This window comes from Typopeltis vanoorti, chromosome 7 (assembly GCF_054136105.1).
Source record: "Typopeltis vanoorti isolate ZY-2024b chromosome 7, IOZ_Tvanoo_1.0, whole genome shotgun sequence".
Lineage (NCBI taxonomy): Eukaryota > Metazoa > Arthropoda > Arachnida > Uropygi > Thelyphonidae > Typopeltis > Typopeltis vanoorti.
The window spans coordinates 123988238-123996682 of record NC_143555.1 but is presented as its reverse complement, the minus strand read 5'-3'; the positions used below and the strand labels follow the sequence as shown (position 1 = coordinate 123996682).

The following is an 8445-nucleotide window of genomic DNA, read 5'->3' as shown; positions in this document are numbered from 1 at the left end:
GTTTACAAAATACGAGTATTTTAGACTAGGTGGAGAAAATCCGACTTGGTTAGTTTTAAGTTTCAAATACTCCTTTGTCTTTCTTGCACTTCTGTTATGTCTGTGACAATTACAGTGTGCATGAGTAATGATGGTTCTGATTACTATTGCAGTCGATGTGTTTAATTCTGGAACACCCTGCTTCTAGATGGTCGTAGGACCCGCATCTGAAGTATGCCTCCGGAGACAATTAGTCATTACTTTGCAGAACCTCCTAAGAGAAGTTGCAGAATAATAATTTGTGATTTCAAAAATCTCCCATTATCGGTCTACGGGGTAAAAAGGGTGCTGAGATTCAGTAGATAGTAGGAGAGGAAATAAAAAGATAGAGGTGTATAGTGGTAGAGTAGAGAAAGAGGCCTCAGCTGAAAAGTTTTAGCTGTTGACCCCCCCCTCCCTCCGGGACGCTTCTAAAACGGTCGTTGATTTTTCACTTTTAAAAAAGGAAAAATCCCAAAAAAGAAATCTACAATAAGACTACGGAATACTTAACCAGAGTAGATAGATCTGTACGAAAATTGATATAATATAATAAAGTTATGTAAAAGGACCAAGAAATGGGGGAAGAGTCTGGCCCGAGTGATGCAGCTCACAAGGAGCTGCATTGCCTCGATGTAAGCCTTTGCAGCTCGGGTTTAATCAGGCCAACCCCCCCCTCCTGTGTGAACTGTACAAAACAGAAGCAAACGAAGAAAAAACGGACTTGAAAAAGGAGATATTATGGGAGTTCATATCTTTCATCACCGGCCTCTGGAGTCTAAACGTTGTGCTGAGGGTCAGCAGATAGTGAGAGAGAAAGAGAAAAAGGTAGAGAGGATAGTAGTAGGTATTTAAGAGGTCTCAGTCGACCTGCTTGGCCACACTTAACCTATTAACAGGTCTGGGCCAAGCAGATCTCCGACATCATCTCCCTATATCCGTTCGTACAGCTTTCGATTGTCAACCATCTCTTCAGATGTCTGACAAACGAAAGAAGCAAAAACAAATAAAAGAGAAGACTAAAAAAAAAAGAAACCTAAATATAGGACTGAAAGAAAAAAAACACTCAAAACACAAAGGACAAGTGAGTAACAAATTTGGAACTAAAAGGAAGGAGGGAAGAGCCTGGCCCGAGTGATGCAGACCACAAGGAGCTGCACCGCCTCGCTGTAAGCCTTCGTCGCTCGGGTTCTCAGGTGTGAACCTGAGAACCCTTCCTGTTTGAACTAAAGACTGGTGAAACTACACGAGGGAATCTATGACGTGGTTATTGTGTCTGCCGTTTGTCGTGAACTATCAGGATTTCTTCGGCTAGCTTATTTCCATCGGTTGAAATTATCGCGGAAAGAGCTCTAAAGAGACCCATCCCTGCCTCTTCTTCAATGTCGAGAACTCCCATGACTTGTTCGGGAGTCATTTCACTTATATCTTCTATAAAAAGTTCACCCCATTTTGCGCTCACTACCTTTGGCCCTTTTTTGCCGGTAAGGAGGAGTGGAGGTTCCCCTATTTTTTTTTATTGCTTCTTTGAATTTTTTCAAAATATCAGAGCCATCTGATATTTTGGAAAACTATACTGGCCACAACCATCCCAGCTAGTATTTCTGTCTGTAAATTGTGTGTGTTCTAAAGGGCCGATTTGTCTGTATGCGAGATGAAAAACCCGAGTTTCCGGGGGGAGAAAAAACTCTGCTGCCCGTATGAGATCGGCTAACTCACCTTCAATTGAAAAAGTCCATATAAAGATTCTTTCCGTCACGATGAGAATCGAACTTTGGGCGCAACGTACCTTCGTTCTTCCAGTTACGCTACGGAGGGAAATTGCAACCTAGATGGCATTAAAGTTTAGTTTAAAGCCGAAATCCTGATGTAGTTAAACAAAGCACTTCACGAAACTATTCGAAATATTAATAATAATAATAAACATAAGTAAAGTGGATACCAGATCCAACATTGTTTCAAAGCTGAATGTTTGTAGAAAATATGAAAGTTTCGTAAGTTGACCTGAGAGCTTAAGAGAATACTATCCTCTGCATCTCCGAGTTACCTTAGCTTGAACTGCTTAAAAGAAATGAGCGCTGTCCAAGAGTCCATATATTCGCCTTGGATTAGTGCATTTGATAAAGGTTTCACTGTCCTGACAGCTGTTCTGAACTGGTCGGTTCTCTTAAAAGACCAGCAGAAACCTCAAGAAAGCAAAAAGTCTCCTTCAGTACTAAGGAAATCGAAATGCCAGAGAAATGGATTTTTCTTAAGTGAACTGTCGGTCGGTGGGTAAAAATAATTACTAAAGAAAGAGGTAAAAGGTTCGGCAATGTAAAATTAAAAGGATGTAAAACTTTGCCTATTTAATTTTACATCCTCGAACTGAGGCCTTTTTGGCTCTTTCTTTAGTAAAATATTTTTAGAATTTTCATCGTATAGAGATTGATAACTTAACTGATTGGCGTATTTCCTTAAGCCAAGCTATTCAATAATCTGATGTGCCAGATAAAGTTAAATTTATTGAAAGTTTGTCCGTTGTACGTGCCACATGAAGACTGTTGAACAATTTACATTTCAATCTTTACTAGTGTCTTGGGTATTAGAGTACACTTGTTGGTGTGTGTGTGTGTGTGGGGGGGGTTATTACGTAGATGGCCTTCGTGCCTCTAAATGAAGGTACCAGTTCTGCAAGATCATCAAAGAGAATGGTGGGCAGTCATCTGTTTTAAGCTAATCTGCCCATAGAACAGTTTGAAAAACAGGTCCTTGTGTGTGAGGGGGGGGGACAGTACGAATCAATAGACATGCTCCTGGGGATCTTGGAATAGAATAAGATTATATATTCAGTCTTCAGAAAACTAAGGCCCATTGAAAAATATTTCCATAAACATCCGCCACTAATCCTTCACAAAGAATTAATATCAAAACACATGGGACAGAGCATATTATATTCCCTGCTTTAATTATATTCCCTGCTTAAAGCATTTAGTGAAAATAATACAAGAAACGCAGTGGAACCAACTGCGATTTTTCAGTCCCTCAAAAATCAGTGTGAGTTTGCTACTTTAAGTGTTTGTGTGCGTGATCTACTCCACAAAGAATAAGATTTCTTTACGAAAAAAAAGGGAAAAAAAAAAGAAAAAATGTTGCTGTGGATGGCAAATCCAAAAAATGTCTATTTGGCTTGTTGTTAAGTTAAATTTACTAATGTGTTATTTTATGTTTATTTTTTCTCTGTGATCAGCTATTTCTCTTCCAAGGAAACTACATTTAAAAACTCTGCAGTACATCGTGGTAAAAATAATGATTAGTATAATTTAAATTATTACTATTATTCTCTTTTCATTAAAAGAATTAAGCCACCCTGTTAAGAATTTGCAATGAACTTCAGAAAATAACCAAATTCATATTCATATATTTGGGAAATGTTTTAGTAGTAGCTATTATTCATTACTCTAATTTTTGAAACTTCTCACTTTATTTTAATATCTATATTTGTATTTATTCACCAGAAAACATTATTTTAAATATAAATATCTTATAAACTTTTAAAAATATATAATCATATATTTAAATGAAATAACTAATTTTATATGTAAAGCTAAAAAGAAAATGATCATTAATTACGTGAACACACCATTTTGTTTCTTGTATATGTTCCATAGTCACTTTGGACGAAATGTGTTTGAGCATACTTACCTGGCGCTGAACTGTCGATGATCATAAAGGCCGAAGTTCCAGAGAGAGGCTGTTCCATTGCACACACGGTTCGGCTGACCTCTGCCACTTTCCCAAACTGGGATAGATGGAGCGTGGAATTTTTGGTAGTAGGGGACTGCGTTCGCGCTTTCCCCTTAACACATTAGACTCAAAAATTAGTAAACTCATAGTGATAGACGTCTATTTAGGACGTCGTTGTTAGAGATAGAGATATCTTTAGTATTATATTATATTATATTATATTATAAAGATGACTACAGTATGCAATTTTATTGTTAATAATGCAGGTATATTATATTATATTATATATTATATTATATTCATATCGAAGACTAAGGTGTCAAGTTAGGCATACCTTCCACTGCTATTGTTACAGTTGTTAAATTAAACACTTAATGGTATGTTTCGTTGCGTAAGTTTCTGTGGAGATGGATATTCTAGAAATATTTTATCCCGTATTTAACCACAAAGATTCCAAATAGAAACTTTTTATTTCGAGTAGTTTCGTGAAATGCTTCGTTGCACATCAGGAAATTACACAAATAAAAAAAAAAACTTTGAAATCGAGTAAAAAACTTGTTTAGAGGAATCGAAAAACTTTATTTGTGTTTACGCAAACGAAAAATTTAAAATCACTTTTCGTTTGCGAAAGTTATTGTAAATTTTTCGTTTGCGTATCTGACGTAAAAAACATAAATCAATATAAAAATATATAATTTTTTTATAAAACATAAATAGAACTTCTTTTTAATATGGTATTAATTAATGAACTTTTAATTTTTAATCTATGAATGCACCATCTGTTAACTGTTAACTTCTGTGGCTTGATGGATGTCAATCCCGTGGATTCTGATCCCGTCATCGGTATGAAAAAGACTTATTTTAAAGGTTAGCGAGCACTCGGCTCACCCTGATTAGGGCAATGCGGAAGCGCCTGAGCCGAAAAGTAGTGCAGCTTTCGGGCGCTTAGAAAACTCCTGAATGAGTTGCTTGGAATGAAAAGCTGCTTAGGTGAAAAAGTAGCGGTAGTGTTACGAAGCAATGTGGAAAAATCTGGGATATCAGCATCGAGATGCAGGAGAGCATGTCATTGGGTGATCATGGAGAAGATGACTTGAGTATTCCTGAGGAATTTCTTAGAGTCGGCTTGGCTGGGGTTCATCTTGCTAAAGGCTATTAGCATCTCCCCTAGTGAGGCAGCAAGAATCTGTGCAGAATTTTCACTGTAAGCTGTCGAGGCTACGGGTAAAATCCGCGGAGAGACCGCAGAAGCGTATGTTTTATCGGCGGGAACACTCCGCACTGTGACTTCCGGTGAAGGTTTCGTGTCTTGAATCTCAGTGGGCGGAGCCAACGCCGCTCTTGTCTTCCGTAGGTTAGATGGGTGATTTGAGCAGCCTTTAAAATTTGCTGGATGGGGGCCGCCACAATTCGCACATTTAGCAGGTGTAGACGATGATTTTGTGCAAGTGTGCGAGGGATGGTTGTCACCACACTTTACACACTTGTGATCTGCTTTACATAACTTTTGTGCATGCCCAAATTTTTGGCAGCGGTGGCATTGACCGGCGGATGCCTTTCTTCTGAGTGGTTCGGTCTTGATGACTAAGTTGCAGACTATAGTGAGGTCGTAAATTGCTCTGTGGTCTTTACTGATCTCCACTAAGACCAGAGGCATGGGGCGCTTGTCTGCGCGGTACATGCGCGAGACCTTAATTGGTTCGAGACCTTGTGATCTGAGGTCAGTAGCTATTTCATCAGTTGTTATGGTTTCTGCCAGACCTCTGATGACTACCTTAAGGTTTTTTTCGCTTTTCAGTTGGTAGGTGTGATATGGGACTTTCTGTTCATCCATAAGTCTGGTGAGCTGGCGGTAGTCCGTTTCTCCTTCGGGCTGTATGCGGACTCCATCATCGGTGTTTTTAGCTGATGAGAACTCGATGTTATTGTTCTTCATCGTCTCTGCAAGTGACGACCAGTTTTCTTTAGCTCTCAAGATTACTGGCGGAATCCTCTCTTTGGGCTGTGTCAATGTCCCTGTTCTTTCATCAGCTAGCGCTGATGTATCCATTGGAGCTGTAGTTTCCGACGTCTGAGGTATTATTTCAGGATCTGTTGCAGGGGATTTTTTCTTTCTCTTCTTCCGTTTAACTTCCTGAAAGCAACTGGAGTTTGAAGGAGAGATGTCTTCAGTTGTTATTGCTGGCTCGCAGGCGTTGTCATGTGAAGGGTGAGGAAGTTTAGAGGGATGGGTTTCCTCTGTCTTCGCTTCAAGGATCTGGTGTGCTCCGATTTTATCTGGCCATTTTTTATGTAGCAAGTTGCCTAAATCCCTGAATAGCGTCAAAAGTTCCTGAAAATTGAGATCGTCGAAGGACTTGTCCATGGCTAGGCTTATGAAAACGAAATAGAACTAAAAGTCTTACCTGCTCTGTTTATCGAGCACGAACCTACGGTACAGTAGTAAACTCCGATTGAACTGCTAGACTGCCCCTAACTCCTCCTCCGTCCAAGATCGCCTCTTATTACTACCGCCTCCTCCTGTATATCGTCCTTTCTAATGCACCATCTTTTGTCTTAGGTATGTTTTATAGTACTAGACATTTGGACGACATGACGTAATACTTACCTGGTTCTGAACTGTCGGCGATCACGAAGGTCGATGTCCTACAGAGATATTATGATGGATTTGCTGAAACGAAAGTCACAAAAGTGCAAATTTAAATAATTATTTTAATTTATACTGCATATTTATTATGCACATACAGTTTATTTATATTTATATCTATAAACAATATTTCTATTTCTATCATATTTGCTTTTTTTTAATTTTGTTCCAAAAAAAGGAGGGAGGAACAAAAATAATTTATTGCACAGGGTACATGAAAAGCTCGTTACGTCACTGACTGTATTACTGGTGCAGCCGCAACTCTAAGCCTGAAGTACAATATGCCTATCCTCGAAACAGGAACTTTGAGAGGCTCATATATATCTAGCAATTAGTCCATTACAAAATACAATATATGTAAAACATCAAAAAGAAAACACAAAATATGTATAAAATAGTTTATAAAATATACGTATAACTTTACTTTAGTATAGCGTTAGTTAATTTCTATTTAATTAATAGAAATGTAATCTTTTAAAGTTTTATTTAAATATACTAACACACCAGTTTTTGACTTCGATATGTTTCATAGTACCAGGAAGTTGAAAGCGGTGATGTCATACTTACCTGGCGCTGAACTGTCGATGATCACAAAGGCCGAAGTTCCAGAGAGAGGCTGTTCCATTGCACGCACGGTTCGGCTGACCTCTGCCACTTTCCCAAACTGGGATAGATGGAGCGTGGAATTTTTGGTAGTAGGGGGCTGCGTTCGCGCTTTCCCCTTAACACATACATAAATCAAAAATTAGTATATAGTATATATTGATGCTTTCATTTACGATTCGTTCTTCGAGATATCTTTTTGCAGTGAATTATGACTTCAATTTTGTTAACTGTTAATAATGCAGAAATTTGGTGACGATGGTGTATTGAACGCCTCAGGTTAGGCTTACCTCCCACTACTATTTACAATTGTTAAAGATAATGTACTGCAATAGTTTATACTGCAGTTATCCGAAAACGTGACGATGTTATTGTTGAAATAGAAAACCTTTAATGATATCTTTCATTGTGTAAGTTTCTGTGGACATGGATATTTTAGAAATATTTTATCCTATATTTAACCACGAACAAAGATTTCAAATAGAAACTTTTTTTTATTTCGACTAGTTTCGTGAAATGCTTTGTTTAACACCAGGAAATTACACGAATAAAAAAAAAAAAAAAAAAAAAAAACAGTTGACAGTTTAAAAAACAGTGGTTCGTGGGCTGCTGTATACTACTGCATTACACGAGTCCACGCGATTACATTACCTTCTGTAGCAAAGGTGTTGACGTCGGTAGAAAAGATGTTTACTGTTGAGCATTATTTTCGTTCATACGGAATTGGCAGAGTAAATGGTCCAAGACGACGACATTTTTGTAAGCAGTTTGTTCATCGTTTCCATACCTAAGCAATAGTGTCATCATTGACTTAATCGAGAGGCTCCGACGTACTGGGAATGTTATGCCACAATGCAAAGGACATTCGGGGGGGGGGGGGAATCATTAACTGTTAACACAAATGAGAATTACGGGAGTGTGCTGAAGCTAGTGTTACAGTTTCCGAAACTCAGTAAACGTCCAACAGCAGTAAAACTTGGGATACCGAAGAGATCACTGCAGAGAATCCTTAAGGAGCTGGATGCCTTTTCATACGTCACTCAGGTGGTGCAGTGTTTGATAGCAAAGAATTACGCTGCATGGCGGGAATACTCTGCATTACGGGAATACGTCCTCCCTTTCCTGGGAGGCTCATTTCGAGGTTCATAGAATTCCCGTACCCTTCACGTTCTCCTGATCTCACATCACAAGATGCCTTCGTTTGGGGATATGTTGGAGGAATGGGTATTCCACCATGACCCGCTTTCAAACTTTAATGAAATAAGAGACAAAATTACACGATTTGTCTAGCAAATCTCCCAACCCTTGTTCTCCAAGATGAATCTTCGCATGTGCTACGAAACCTCTCTTGAAAGACAAGGCGCTTATTTCTAGCACGTAATCTACCATCGTTAATGCTTATTCGACCAAAATTCCACCGACAGCTGATATCAACACATCTTCACCAAATT

At 38.6% G+C, this 8445-nt stretch overlaps 2 non-coding genes across 2 annotated transcripts; both read left to right on the top strand.

The window, feature by feature from the left end:
• Positions 1 to 3694: 3694 nt before the first annotated feature.
• On the top strand, positions 3695 to 3859 carry LOC150105021 (U1 spliceosomal RNA). The gene has a single exon (XR_016548635.1). It is a non-coding gene; the product is annotated as a U1 spliceosomal RNA (small nuclear RNA).
• Positions 3860 to 6950: 3091 nt separating this feature from the next.
• Positions 6951 to 7115, top strand: LOC150105020 (U1 spliceosomal RNA). Its single transcript, XR_016548647.1, has one exon. It is a non-coding gene; the product is annotated as a U1 spliceosomal RNA (small nuclear RNA).
• Positions 7116 to 8445: the final 1330 nt, after the last annotated feature.